This window comes from Topomyia yanbarensis, chromosome 1, assembly GCF_030247195.1.
Source record: "Topomyia yanbarensis strain Yona2022 chromosome 1, ASM3024719v1, whole genome shotgun sequence".
NCBI classification, from domain to species: domain Eukaryota; kingdom Metazoa; phylum Arthropoda; class Insecta; order Diptera; family Culicidae; genus Topomyia; species Topomyia yanbarensis.
The window spans coordinates 88,839,479-88,854,524 of NC_080670.1; the positions used below are offsets into that span (position 1 = coordinate 88,839,479).

General features: G+C 47.7%; 1 protein-coding gene across 4 annotated transcripts in view; it reads left to right on the forward strand.

Moving 5' to 3' along the window:
- Window positions 1–15,046, forward strand: part of LOC131694114 (broad-complex core protein-like) — a 221,354-nt gene that overhangs the window by 1,677 nt on the left and 204,631 nt on the right. The gene's annotated exons all lie outside the window — the stretch shown is intronic.

The window sequence follows — 15,046 nt, forward strand, 5'->3', positions numbered from 1 at the left end:
GTACAAAAATCCCAATGTCTCAGGGAACGGGTTTGGGCTGCCATCACCCGACCCGCTAAAAAACCACTGCTCTTGCCCAGAACCTGATTCCTCCCCGGCACTACCACACGGCTTTACTTTGGGAAGGGGTTTTTATGTGCATAGCACACACTCTAATTCAACTACTTACTAGTTCGTTTCTTCCGCAGGGTTACAGCCCCACTCCTCGACACACCACCAATTCTCCACCATCCACACAAACTGGCAATTTCTGCATGGCAGTCGGAAAGCTGGCTGTGAGTCGATACTTAATGCTCCTCCTCTACGAAGACAATCTGGGCGGCAAACTTCAGACTGTCTAATTCACCGAGCCCTTCGGCTCCCTTGTGCCAGTTAGCACCGCAACTCCCTTTCTCACATCGTTCAGCGCCGTTTACTAGTTGACCACCAGACTTGTTCGCAAACTACTCGGTCTAATCCCCGACGATGGACCTAGCCTACTCCGACGGAGAATTCCCCGGCGAGAGAAGTTCTCCCGAAACCGAGCCAACCAGCCAGGTGTCGAGGTCAGTGCGGCGATTCCGGCGGAGCAGGGTGTCCGGTTCGCTGATGCCCCGACGACCTGCGACTGATGATTTTTCGTCGCGGTCTACTCAGTCTAGTCCCCGGCTGTAAATCTAGTTTACGCCGACGGAGACTTTCCCGGCGAAGGAAGCTCTCCCGATACCGATTCTTCTTTTGTTTTAGCACCACAATTTCTTGAGCCCTTTGGCTTCCTCTCGTTCCGTTTCGCTCTACTTGCCCGGGCCCCGTGGTGGTGGAGGAACGCTAAGTGGGAAGCTGAGCTGCAAGCAACCGGGCGGGTCATAGGTGGTGGATAATGCTTAATCGCGATAGCAACTAGTTGTGATTCGCGACCCGAACCAGCAGCGGGGGCTGACTGCGGGTGTGGTAGGACGAGGTAGTGGGCCCTATACGTTCTAGGCCTAAATACCACATGCCCTAAAGCAGCCCTGACAAGGCGAGCCTGCGCCGCCTTTAAATAAGCGCTTAGCCCAAATCCCTCTCCTCCCGTTATCCTTCCTTCCTTCCTTCCTTCTGCGGCTGTTCGCCCATCTAAATATGGAAGCTGTTCTTCAATGTCAGCTTCTTTCACCGAACAGCCTAGATAAGCCGTGTAGTGTCGGTAGTGGTTGTTTCAACCGGCTAAGAATTACACTACGGACTACCTGTTTTAGTGGTAAAAATCTACCAAACAGGGAACCCCAATTCCATAGTGTCATGCGACCCGTGCTATGGGTAAAATTGTTGAGGGGGTTTAAAACATTCTCAATGGCGAACGGAGCCTGGGAAGAGTCGGGCGAACTCCCCAGTATACTGCATTACGCAGCGGAACGTTCACTCTACACACCGATTTTTTCACCGATGATCCACTTAATTTTGCCGAATTTTTGTTGGCTGGGGGTTTGCTGAGACTCTCGGCTGATGGTAGTTCGGTGAAGTTTTGTTGAGTTTCGATTATCAAATTTCGATGTGTACAGATGAACCTGCCCAGAGGCCGTGTGGTATCCGGCCTAGAATTGAGCCACTGGAGTCCTGCTGCCATGTCGTAGGAGGCGACTGAAAGTAGGAGACCCTAAGTCAAGGTGTAGTTCCGTGCCGAGGACTTAATGACTGGAGGGTCTAAAATATGCCAGTCGCGCACGGAGCATTTTGGGTTTTGCCCTTACTGTGTTATGCGAATCTCTGACACAGTGGACCATTATTTTCTTCGCAAATCGTGGAAATCAAATGATCATGTCCCATTTAAACCTGATATGGCTCGCTAAATGCGTTAACATCCCAACTCGCTTGGTGTCCTCTAGTTGTTGTGCAATTTGTGTTGGAGATGAAATATACTGTTCTCTAATCAACAATGGTTAGAATAGCACAAGTCAATCTCCAACATAAACGTACAGCAACTATGAATTTATCTCGACTCATGCAGGAAGGTAAAGCTTCCATAGCATTGGTTCAAGAACCGTATTTCCATAAAGGAAACTTCTATTTTGGAAAGTTACTTAACACTGCCTTCATTGCTTACAACAAGACAGGCATGACTAACCCACGTGAAATGCCTCGTGCTTGCATTCTTGCAAATAAGGTTATTGACGCGTGTCTCATATCGGAGCTCACAACTCGCGATATCTGTGTTGTCACAGTTACATTGACTGTCGGAAACGTAGACAAAAAATATATATATTGTTCAGCATACCTACCGCATAACGAATCATCTCCTTCTGATGATTTCAAAAGCGTTGTAGCATATTGTAGCAGAAATGGGCTTCCGCTCATTATCGGCAGTGATGCGAATGCTCATCACATCATTTGGGGCAGCTCAGACATCAATCTGAGAGGCTCTGAACTGATGGAGTACATAAGTAGTACAAATCTCCATATTCTGAATGTGGGAAACCGACCAACTTTTGCGAGGTCTGGGAGGGAGGAGGTGTTAGACATAACACTTTGCTCTGATAGAATTTTGCATGAACTGGGAAATTGGCAGGTTCCAAATGAAACTGAACCGTCTCTATCCGATCATAAATATATATTTTTCGATCATTTTGATGTCACCTTCAATGTGGTGACATATCGTAATCCTAAGTCTACAAACTGGGACCTCTTTTTGGAAAACTTGGCGACTAAATTTCATGGATATTTTCCAACAATTAGTCAACTAGACGAGTTAGATGACGTCGTGGATACGACAAACTCATTCATATTAGCATCCTACGAAGAAGCTTGTCCACTTCGTACTGTTAAATCGACTAGGGGAACCCCTTGGTGGAGGGCTGAGCTTGAAAGAATGAAGAAAGTTATGAGAAGAGCTTGGAACCGGCGTCAGCGTGATGACTCCAGGGCTTTTAGGTCAGCTCGTAGTGCATATAAGAAATGTCTTAGATCTGCAGAACGGGCTGGCTGGCAAAGCCTATGCACTAATGTCTCTAGTCTGAACGAGGCTAGCAGATTAAATAAAATTCTCTCCAAATCGAATGATTTTCAGATGAACTCCTTGAAAACCAGAGATGGTGTTTATGTGACGGACGAAAAAGATGTTCTTAATTGTCTCTTCGACACACACTTTCCAGGTTGTATCGATCCGGAGTTGAACAATGTTCACAGATCTCATTCTGGTGATTCGGACTCGTGGGCGTTAGCACGCACATTGGTTTCCACTGAATCGATCAAGTGGGCAGTTGACAGCTTTGCTCCATACAAATCACCCGGAAAAGATGGAATACTTCCCGTGCTACTGCAAAAGGGATTTGATATTCTTAAACATGTCTTGAAAAAGATTTTGCTTTTTAGTCTTGCTACCGGGTATATCCCGAAAGCATGGCGAGAAATAACTGTTAGATTTATTCCCAAAGGTGGGCGCTCAAGCTATGAAGAAGCCAAGATTTTTAGGCCTATCAGCTTAAGTTCTTTTCTTCTGAAAGCTTTGGAACGGATAATCGATCATCACATCAGGAACGTTAGTTTAGTTGAATATCCACTGCACAAAATGCAACATGCATATCAGTGTGGGAAATCCACAATAACTCTGCTTCACGATGTTGTTTACAACATTGAGAAAGCCTTCTCGCTCAAGCAATCTAGCTTGGGTGTATTACTAGATATTGAGGGTGCTTTTGACAATGTGTCCTTCCAGTCTATTCTGGAAGCGACGCGCGGTCATGGGATACCTGCATGTATCTCAGGTTGGATAAACGCAATGCTTAGTAACCGCATACTTTGCTCGTCACTGCGACAGGCTGAGATACGGAAGTTGAGTATTTGCGGTTGTCCTCAGGGCGGCGTTCTGTCACCTTTGTTATGGAACTTAGTAGCTGACGGCTTGTTGAAGAAACTCAATGAGCTTGGATTTCCGACCTACGGGTTTGCTGACGATTACCAAATACTAATTACTGGATTTTGCATCGGAACAATCTTTGACTTAATGCAACAGGCATTAAGCGCTGTCGAACAGTGGTGTCGACAAGTTAAACTATCAGTTAACCCAAGCAAAACTTCAATGGTTCTTTTCACGAAGAAGCGAATAACAACCGGGGTTCGTCCCTTGCAGTTCTTTGATTCTGAGCTACTGTGCGCAGATCAAGTCAAATACGTTGGAGTCATATTGGATTCCAAATTGAATTGGTCTGCTCACATTGAGTTCAGAGTCAAGAAAGCGTGCATGGCCTGCGGGCAGTGCAGACGAACTTTTGGAAAGACCTGGGGTCTCAAACCTAAATACATCTATTGGATTTACACGACAATTGTACGTCCAATACTGTCATACGGATGCCTTGTGTGGTGGCAGAGGGGAGAGGTGGTGACAGTCCAGTCAAAGCTAAACCATCTGCAAAGAATGGCGCTCATGGCGTTGACTGGTGCTTTCACCACGACTCCGACTGCTGCTCTTGAGGCACTTCTAAATATCAAACCATTACACATACACTTAAAACAAGAAGCACTATCATGTGCATACAGACTGCAGGTTACTGGGCTTTGGAACAGTAATCATATTGATCTTGCTACCAGTCATACACGATTGTGGTCACAAATGGTTACATGGGGTGAAGATATTCTTGCTCCCAGCGATATTACACTCACTTGTAGTTTTCCTTACAGGACATTTCATGTGAAGATTCCCTCTCGAGAGGAGTGGTTGTCTGGCTTTATGGAAAGACAACAACAAACGCAAGTGGTTTGTTACACTGACGGTTCTCTGATGGAGGGACGTGCTGGTGCTGGTGTCTACTGTCGTGAAATGAGATTGGAACAATCTCACTCACTAGGTAGATACTGTACTGTATTCCAAGCAGAAATCTTTGCGATTATGTGCGGGGTGCAATCGGCCCTTCAACTGAGTTTGTTCGGCAGAGTTATAAACTTCTGCTCCGATAGTCAGGCTGCAATCAAGGCTCTTAGCTCAGACAAATCCCGGTCCAAGCTAGTGATCGCGTGCCGAACCCAAATCGAAGAACTAAGCATTGTCAACACTATCTACCTTGTCTGGGTGCCCGGACATTGCGGTATTACTGGAAATGAATGGGCTGACGAATTGGCCAGGGCAGGTTCAGCGATTGACTTCGTTGGTCCTGAGCCCGCGCTGCCAATTTCGACAAGTTGGATAAGGGAAAAAATACGGTCCTGGGCTTCGTCCGAGCACCGAAATTATTGGAGAAATCTACAAACGTGTCGCCAAACAAAGGCGTTTCTAGAACAACCATGCCCAGTGGTTTCGAAAAAACTCTTACATTTTTCGAAGCTCCACTGCGGCATGCTGACCAGGGCTTTAACCGGCCACTGCAAACTCAATTATCACATGGCAACTATTCAGCGCGCTGAGTCTTTTTCATGTGATCTTTGTGAATCCGACTACGGAACCTCATATCATCTGATATGCAACTGTCCAGCGGTAGCGCAATTGCGATTTCGAGTCTTCAGCCGTCCTTATATAGACGAAACCATGTTTGGTCGACTGAAACTCAGAGACATACTAAAGTTTCTTATCCAATGTGGTAAAGAGCTTTAGGCTTATTCGCAGGCAAGTTGAACTACTTGTGAGTTTAACTTACCTGTTGTTTATTTTTGTTTTGTGTTGTTATTTTTCCCACCCTTCCAATTCTACTTCCCCACACCTCCTTGTCCTTTCCTTCCGCTCAGGAAATGATGAAAACACACGGCAAGGCACAAATCCCCGACTATGTCCGGGGAACGTGCCATTTGAGCCAATATATTCTGATTCCTGATTCCTGATTCCGTTTCGCTCTACTTTCCCGATGAGCCATTCAGCTCCCGCCCTCACTTGTTCGCTAACTACTCAGTCTAGTCCCCAACAATGGATCTATTCTCCTGCAACCGAGCGGTAGATTTCTCCTGATTCCGATGTTCGTTTTTGTGAGCCATTTAGCTCTCCGCGTCGTCCCGATCTAGTACCCGGCGGTGGATCTAGCCTACTCAACGGGCCATCCAGTAGGTGCTGAGGTCTATCCGGCGATTCCGGGGGAGCGTAACTTCGGTTCACCAGCGCCCCAACGACCCACTGCTAGCTCTGCGACGCGGTCTACTCGGTCTAATCCCCGGCGGTGGATCTAGCCTACTCACGAGCTACCCGGTAGGGTGTCGAGATCGGTTCGGCGATTCCGGTGAAGTTGACGTCCAGTTCACAGGCGCCCCGACGACCCAACTCGGTGCTACTTCACGTACTACTCAACTGGTCCCCGGCGGTGGACCTAGTCTATACAGTTGGAGAGTTCCCCAGCGGCGGAATTTCTCTCAAAACCCGATTTGTGGCTTCTTGTTGGTCTCTTCGCGACTTTCTCTGCAGCTCGGAGAGTATGCTCGAGACCACTCTGTTGACAGCGTCCCAGGTATCTTCGTCACGGCACATCTCTTCGATGATATTGTCCACTGTCATACCAGGTATACCCCTACGAACTTCTTCGAACCTTGGACATTCGAAGACCACGTATTCCGGTGTCTCCTGCACAGACGCACACTCCGGGCAAAGGGGTAACGAAGCATGTCCAAACCGATGCAAGTACTTACGGAAGCATCCGTGCCCGGACAAAACTGCATCAAATGGAAGTGCACCTCTCCATGCTTCCTATATACCCAGGCCGATACATTTGGGATGAGTCGGTGGGTCCACCTTCCTTTCACCGCGTTGTCCCACTCCTGTTGCCATTTAGCCAACGAGTCCGCTCGAACCAGTCTCCTAGCGTTAAGTGCATTTCTCTGCTGATAGCATTCCACATCCTCCGCCAGGGTAATGCAGATGGGGATCATCCCGGCGATAACGCATACTGCCTCCGATGATATTGTTCTGTAGGCACTCGCGACTCATACGGCCATCAGCCGGAATGTCCTATTTAGCTTTTCATGGTTCCGCATGGTTTTCAGCGCAAAACTCCAGGCAGGAACCCCATATCGGAGTAACGATGACGAAGCAGTAGATAACAGACGTCTCGTGCTGCTTCTCGGGCCGCCGACGTTTGGCATGATTCTCGCTATTACGTTAGTTGCCTTCGCCGACTTTTCACAGGCGTAATCAACGTGGTTGTTGAAGCTCAATCGGTCATCAATTATAACTCCCAATTGCTTCAATGCACGCTTCGATGCAATCACGTGCCCTCCGACGTCGATCTGCATCCGTTGAACCGATTTGCAGTTACTGACCAACAACAGCTCCGTCTTGTGAGCTGTTTGTAGCTTGACCCCGTTCATCCAACTCTCGATCGCGTCTCTTGTCTCCGTCACCGACACCTCCACTTCTTCAAGTGTCTCACCCATCACCGTTAGTGACACGTCGTCCGCGAAACCCACAATTTTCACTTTCCTAGGCAGCTGCAGCGTTAAGACCCCATCGTACATCCCGTTCACAAGGGTTGGACTGAGAATGGAGCACCGAGGAACGCCCGCTGCGACACGCAATGACTTCTGCCCTTCGCCCGTTTCGTACAGCAACACTCTGTTTTGAAAGTAGCTCTTTAGGATCTGGCATAGATAGTCGGGAACCCTCATTCTATGTAGCGCAGCAGCAATGGCTTCCCAGCTGGCACTGTTGAACGCGTTCTTCACATATAGCATATGGGCCTGTACGAGGTCGGATCGCCAGGTGGCTTCCCTGGCTTTGGCACCAACACCAGCTTCTGGACCTTCCACATTTCGGGGAAGTTGCCTTCATTTAGGCACTTCTGCAGCACTATCCTGAACCTGTTCGGATATGCCAGGATCGCAGCTTTCAGTACCACGTTTGGTATTCCATCCGGGGCTTTCTTTGATTTAGGCGCTTCGATGCTTCTGCTAGCTAATCGTTAGTCACTTGCCGATCCGTGTTTGTTCCTTCTTCTTCGCCGTACGGTGTCGGTGGCCATATAGTTGGATCGTGCTTCGAGAAAAGACCCTCGACGATTATCTTCAGCTTGCTTGGACACATTTTGGCTGGGGTCGTCGGACCCTTCATTTTCGCCATCACGACTCGGTATGCGTCACCCCAGGGATTGGTGTCTACTTCTCGGCATAGCTCCTTGTGGCACTCTGATTTGCTAAGTCTGATCTCCAGTTTTAAAGCGGCCCTAGCTTCCAGAAACGCTGCTTTACGCTCTTCTTTATCTGGCTCCGACCGCCTTCTGGCTCTGAGACAAGCAGCGCGTAACGTACTAAGCATCTCATTCCACCAGTAAACTGGACGCCGTTTATTGCGTGATTCCAGTTTTCGCGGCATTGTTGCGTCACAAGCAGCCACAATCCTTCTTGTTAGGTCTGCCGCATCCACGTTCTCGGTCCCGCCGTTCGGCCGAAGTGCCTCAACAAAGAGGTCTTTGTTGAAGGCTTTCGTCTTCCACTTTCGTTCGCCGATCACCCTTCTCTGTACTGCCGCGGGGTTCCGTTGACCGATGCGGTAGCGAATCTCTTGGTGGTCACTATGCGTATACGTTTCGCATACTCTCCAATCCATGTTCGCCGTCAATGAGGGACTACAGAATGTGACGTCAATGATAGACTGCCTCTCGTCTCTCCGAAATGTGCGAACAGAACCTTCATTGCACAATCGTACGTCTATCTTCGCTAGAGCTTCCTGCAGGATACACCCTCTTGTGTTGGTTACTCTACTGCCCCATTCCACAGCCCAGGCGTTGAAGTCACCACCAATGACTACCGGTTTCCGATCGATCAACTGCTCCAGCATTGGGCTGAACTGCTCTACTGTCCACCTTGGAGGAGCGTAGCAGCAACATACGAAGATGCCGTTGATTTTGGCTATCACGAAACCCTCATATGAACCACTTCTCCCACTTCTTGGATGGGGAATCTACCCATTACTTGTATCACAGCGGTTCCTGATCTATCCGCCACCCAGTTACTGTTATTAGGGAGACTTGATAAGGCTCTGCGATCAAAGCGACATCGCACATAGTTTCTGTCGTAGACTGCCACAACAGTTGTTGTGCGGTATCACAGTGTTTCAGGTTTATCTGGGTCATCGCCATCACCGTTGACCTGCAGTCGCCTTCTAGTAGGCTGGGCATTTAAAGCCATCCGTCTGATGGTCGTTTCCTTCCGCTGGGGTGCAAAGCAAGCACTTCGGCCTCTGCGTGCAGTCTCTCGCAAGATGGCCCGTCTCTCCGCATTTCCAGCACATCCCGGATCTGTACGGGCCTTTGCAAGCCCCTGCTAAATGTCCAAAGCCTAAACATTTGAAACATTTCTCCGCTTGTGTATTTACTCGTGGGGCGGCTCTCAGTAAGCATCTCGACCATCCAACTGTAACTTTACCTACCTCCAGTGCCTTGTCTGCAGCGGTTACCGGTAAACGAATCATCGCTGTCTGCGTTCCTCCGTATCCCTTCCTTAACCGGATCGTCATGTGCACCTCGCCCAGTTTGCACTGCTGCTTCATTGCACCTCTCAGCTCGTCTTCCGTCGTTATTTCATCAAGGTCCTTGCACACCATTACCATCTCCGGGCTTAAGGCTTTAACTTCTGCCTTTCCACCCATTGATTTAATTATAGTCTCCTGTAAGGCAGAGCTACTAGTCGTAGTATCTTCTTCAGCTCGAGTAGCATCTCATTTTTTTGGGTACGCCTGACTTTTAGCACGATTTCCTCTAAATTTTTAAGCTCCGGGTCCTCTCTGACTTTTTTGAGCAGTGCTGCGTACGTAGTCTCGTCATTTGCTTTGACGAGCACGGCTTCTCCCTTATGCGCCTTCTGACGAGCCAAGGGTTCTGATTTCCTCTTCTGCTCCCCTTTTCGATCCTCCTTCTTTTTTGCTGTTTCCCGTGTTTCTCCTTCCGACCTACAACGGTACTCCAGCTTTCACCCTGTAAGGTGGCGTCCTTTCCTTCGGCAGCAACAGCGTCCTCGAGCGTCTGCCTCATTGACCCGCCTTGTCTTTCGTCTCCTGGCGAGGATCTTGTCCTCTTTGGAGTTATGGGAACGGACATGTTCTCAACGCCAATCTGCCTCTCCTTACCCTGTTTCGGAGGGGCTAGGAGGATAGTGGCCTTAGCCGACGCCAATGCTCGCTCAGCCGAATCTGCCCTCTGAGTTGCTGTATCGTACTCTTTCACAGCAGACAGTAGCGCCTTCCGAATTTCGATGACCATCTCCTTAATGTCTTTATGGACATTGTTTCTCGTGTCCACGAACTTGTGGAGCTCCTCCACCAAGTGCTTCGCTGCCACTACCTTTGGCGTTTGTGGGGTGTAGCTCATTCCGCTCTGTTCTGGCTGTTTTTGCTGCTGGGGTGACGCATACCGAGTCGTGATGGCGAAAATGAAGGGTCCGACGACGCCAGCCGAAATGTGTCCAAGCAAGCTGAAGATAATCGTCGAGGGTCTTTTCCCGAAGCACGATCCAACTATATGGCCACCGACACCGTACGGCGAAGAAGAAAAGGAACAAACACGGATCGGCAAGTGACTAACGATTAGCTAGCAGAAGCATCGAAGCGCCTAAATCAAAGAAAGCCCCTGGTCCGGATGGAATACCAAACGTGGTACTGAAAGCTGCGATCCTGGCATATCCGGACATGTTCAGGATAGTGCTGCAGAAGTACCTAAATGAAGGCAACTTCCCCGAAATGTGGAAGGTCCAGAAGCTGGTGTTGGTGCCGAAGCCAGGGAAGCCACCTGGCGATCCGACCTCGTACAGGCCCATATGTCTGCTGGATACACTCGGAAAACTCCTGGAAAGGATCATTCTTAACAGGTTGACGAAATTCACGGAAGGTGAGTGCGGACTGTCCAAGATGCAGTTCGGTTTCCGCAAAGGAGCATCGACAGTGGATGCAATTCGGATAGTGCTCGAGAGTGCTGAGAAGTGAAGAGGAGATTGGTACTGCGCTGTGGTCACGATAGATGTGAAGAACGCGTTCAACAGTGCCAGCTGGGAAGCCATCGCTGCTGCGCTGCATAGAATGAGGGTTCCCGACTATCTATGCCAGATTCTGAAGAGCTACTTTCAGAGCAGAGTGCTGCTGTACGAGACGAGCGAAGGGCAGAAGTTATTGCGTGTCGCAGCGGGCGTTCCTCAGGGCTCCATTCTCAGTACAACCCTTTGGAACGGGATGTACGATGGGGTCTTAACGCTGCAGCTGCCTAGGAAAGTGAAAATCGTGGGTTTCGCGGACGACGTGTCACTAACGGTGCTGGGTGAGACACTTGAAGAAATGGAGGTGTCGGTGACGGAGACAAGAGACACGATCGAGAGCTGGATGAACGGGGTCAAGCTGCAAATAGCTCACCACAAGACGGAGGTGTTGTTGGTCAGTAACTGCAACGGATGCAGATCGACGTCGGAGGGTACGCGTGCATTGAAGCAATTGGGAGTTATAATCGACGACCGGTTGAGCTTCAACAACCACGTTGATTACGCCTGTGAAAAGTCGGCGAAGGCAACGAACGCAATAGCGAGAATCATGCCAAACGTCGGCGGCCCGAGAAGCAGCACGAGACGTCTGTTATCTACTGCTTCGTCATCGATACTCCGATATGGGGTTCCTGCCTGGAGTTTTGCGCTGAAAACCATGCGGAACCGTGAAAAGCTAAACAGGACAAGCTTCACCGGAATCGCCGAACCGATCTCGACACCCTACCGGGTAGCTCGTGAGTAGGCTAGATCCACCGCCGAGGATTAGACCGAGTAGACCGCGTCGCAGAACCGGAAGTTACGCTCCAACCGGAATCGCCAGATAGACCTTAGCACCTACTGTATGGCCCGTTGAGTAGGCTAGATCCACCGCCGGGTACTAGATCGAGTAGATCGGGACGACGCGGAGAGCTAAATTACTCACAAAAACGAACATCGGGATCAGGAGAAATCAACCGCTCGGTTGCAGGAGAATAAGCTAGATCCATTGTTGGGGACTAGACTGAGAAGTTCGCGAACAAGTGAGGGCGGGAGCTGAATGGCTCATCGAGAAAGTAGAGCGAAACGGAACGAGAGGAAGCCAAAGGGCTCAAGAAATTGTGGTGCTAAAACAAAAGAAGAATCGGTATCGAAAGAGCTTCCTTCGCCGGGAAAGTCTCCGTCGGCGTAAACTAGATTCACAGCCGGGGACTAGACTGAGTAGACCGCGACGAAATACCACCAGTCGCAGGTCGTCAGGGCATCAGCGAACCGGACGCCCTGCTCCACCGGAATCGCCGCACTGACCTCGACACCTGGTTGGTTGGCTCGGTTTCGGGAGAACTTCTCTCGCCGGGGAATTCTCCGTCGGAGTAGGCTAGGTCCATCGTCGGGGACTAGACCGAGTAGTTTGCGAACAAGTCTGGTGTTCAACGAGTAAACGGCGCTGAACGGTGCGAGAAGGGACTTGCGGTGCTAACTGGCACAAGGGAGCCGAAGGGCTCGGTGAATTAGACAGTCTGAAGTTTGCCGCCCAGATTGTCTTCGTAGAGGAGTAGCATTAAGTATCGACTCACAGCCAGCTTTCCGACCGCCATGCAGAAATTGCCAGTCTGTGTGGATGGTGGAGAATTGGTGGTGTGTCGAGGAGTGGGGCTGTAACCCTGCGGAAGAAACGAACTAGTAAGTAGTTGAATTAGAGTGTGTGCTATGCACATAAAAACCCCTCCCCGAAGTAATGCCGTATGGTAGTGAGCCAGCCTTCGTGATGTCCCTTGTGACGTGATAAACCTAGATATTATTCGTTTCTCTGATGAAGACATTATTGCTGCCATTGAAAAATTGAAGTTATCGACTTCAGCTGGCCCGGATGGGATCCCTGCTATCATCTTGAAAAGGTGAGCGAGTGCTTAATGCGCTCCTCTAAAACTAATCTTCAACCAATCGTTATCGCAAGCGACGTTTCCTCTGTTGTGGAAAAAGTCGGTTATGTTTCTCGTGTTTAAGGAAAGGAGTTAAACAAGACATAGCAAATTATCGAGGCATAACTTCCCTTTGTGCAGGCTCCAAACTGTTCGAAATTCTTGTAAGCGATATGCTATTCTGCGAAATCAAAACATATATATCCACAGTTCAACATTGGTTTATCCAGGTAGATCAACAGCCACGAATTTAGCACAATTCACTTCGCATTGCTTTAAAAGTATAGAAACTGGAGCCCAACTGGATACCATCTATACCGATCTTAAAGCAGCGTTCGATCGCGTCGTTCACTCCTAGAGTTGGGGGTACCGGTTTTACCGTTACCGTAAATCGGTAAAACCGTCCAAATATCCAATACCGAAATAACGATTTTATAAGCATAAAAAACGGTATTTTCGGCATCTTTTGAAAAACTTTTCAAAAAAATGTTTTATTGTTGTTTCATCATTGAGTACTTTAAAAACCCTTTTATTTGCCTGTTTTTAAATTAGGTCCCATTCATAGTAAGCTCGCCTGTTTTTGGGACACTTTAATGTTTGTAAAAGCATTGAAATACAGCTCGATATATCAACATAACAATCCTTCGTGTGAAATAGTCCATATTAAATTATGCTGTAATAAGTAATTTGGCAAAGAAAAATCTATTGATTCGATATTCCCACGTACTTTATTTAGTATTCAACATTTTTCACTCAGCTGTGCTAACCTATAAAGCTCGAAAATATCATATAACTCTATCAATTAATTTTAATCACGAAAAGTTGCAACATTGAATATTATTTCACAAGCTTTCTATCTAAGAGTGATACTGCAATGGGTTTGGTTAAAAAGAAATTGAAAAAGAAAGCAAATAAATGCTGGTTTTTTAAGACGGGGTGGAATTAGCACTCAAAAGGTTTCACAAACTGAGTAGGGCTGTTCAAATGGCACTTTTGGACACGGATGAAAAATTTGACCTCAATGAATTTTTAGCAAATCTAAAACGTTTTCGCTTCGGTAAATTTTGAAGCATTCTGAAACTTCATGTTTGATTTTCGAAGTACTTGTTTTTCAAATCTTGGAACGCCAACTGCATCTCGCTAACCAGTTGCTTTTTGGTCCAATAAGCGAGTTAGACAACATGACGACATGCGGACTTTTCAGACCACGATGAAGAGGTAAGCTGCAGAATCACATGTATACAGTATACTCAAGAACGATTATTCTGTTAGTAGAGCTTGAAATAGGACCAACCCAAGTCCAAAATGACTACGTTATAAATACCACTTGCTATTAATGTTTTTCTGAATACCGGTTTTTACCGGTTTTATCGGTATTTTCATTACCACTGCCGAAAATACCGTTTTTTTAAATGCCTCGGTTTTCCCAATCCTAATCACTCCATTCTACTGGCAAAGATAGAGCGGCTTGGTGCCTCGCACAGCCTTACTGAGTGGCTCAAGTCATATCTTGTTGGCCGTTCCCCATCTGTTAAACTAGGATATATCGAATCACATAACTTTATAAATTTTTCAGGTGTACCCCAAGATAGCAATCTCGGACCCTTACTGTTCTCTTTATTTTTCAATGACGTTTGTAATGTCCTTCCGCCTGGATGCAAATATATCTATGTAGATGACCTTAAATTGTTTCTCATTGTGCGATCTGAATTAGACTGCATTGAACTATAGCGTCAACTTGATGAATTTTGTAACTGATGTGCTCGAAATCGGTTGACTCTCAGTGTATCTTTCACACGCAGAAAAAAACCCAATTTTGTGGTGCTATACTATCTCGGGGAAATCACTTGAAAGAGTGTCAGTTGTAAGGGACCTTGGTGTACAGCTGGATTCCAAATTGTTGTTTAGAGATCATTATTCCCACACCATTGCAAAAGCTAACAAGAACCTCGATTATATAATGAGAATAACCAAAGAGTTTACTGACCCGTACTGCCTGAGATCGCTGTATTTCTCTCTTGTTCGCTCCGTCTTGGAAGCATCAGCTGTTATCTGGTGCCCGTATGCGAGTATCTGGATTAATAGAATTGAAGCAATACAAGCTAGGTTTCTCCGATATGCTCTTACATCTCTGCCATGGCGCAATCCGATAGAGTTACCACCTTACATTGACCGATGTCGTTTGCTTGACATGGGCACCCTTGAAAAAAGGCGAAACATATTCATAGACGTTTTTGTAGGAAAAGTTCTAACTGGTGTAATTG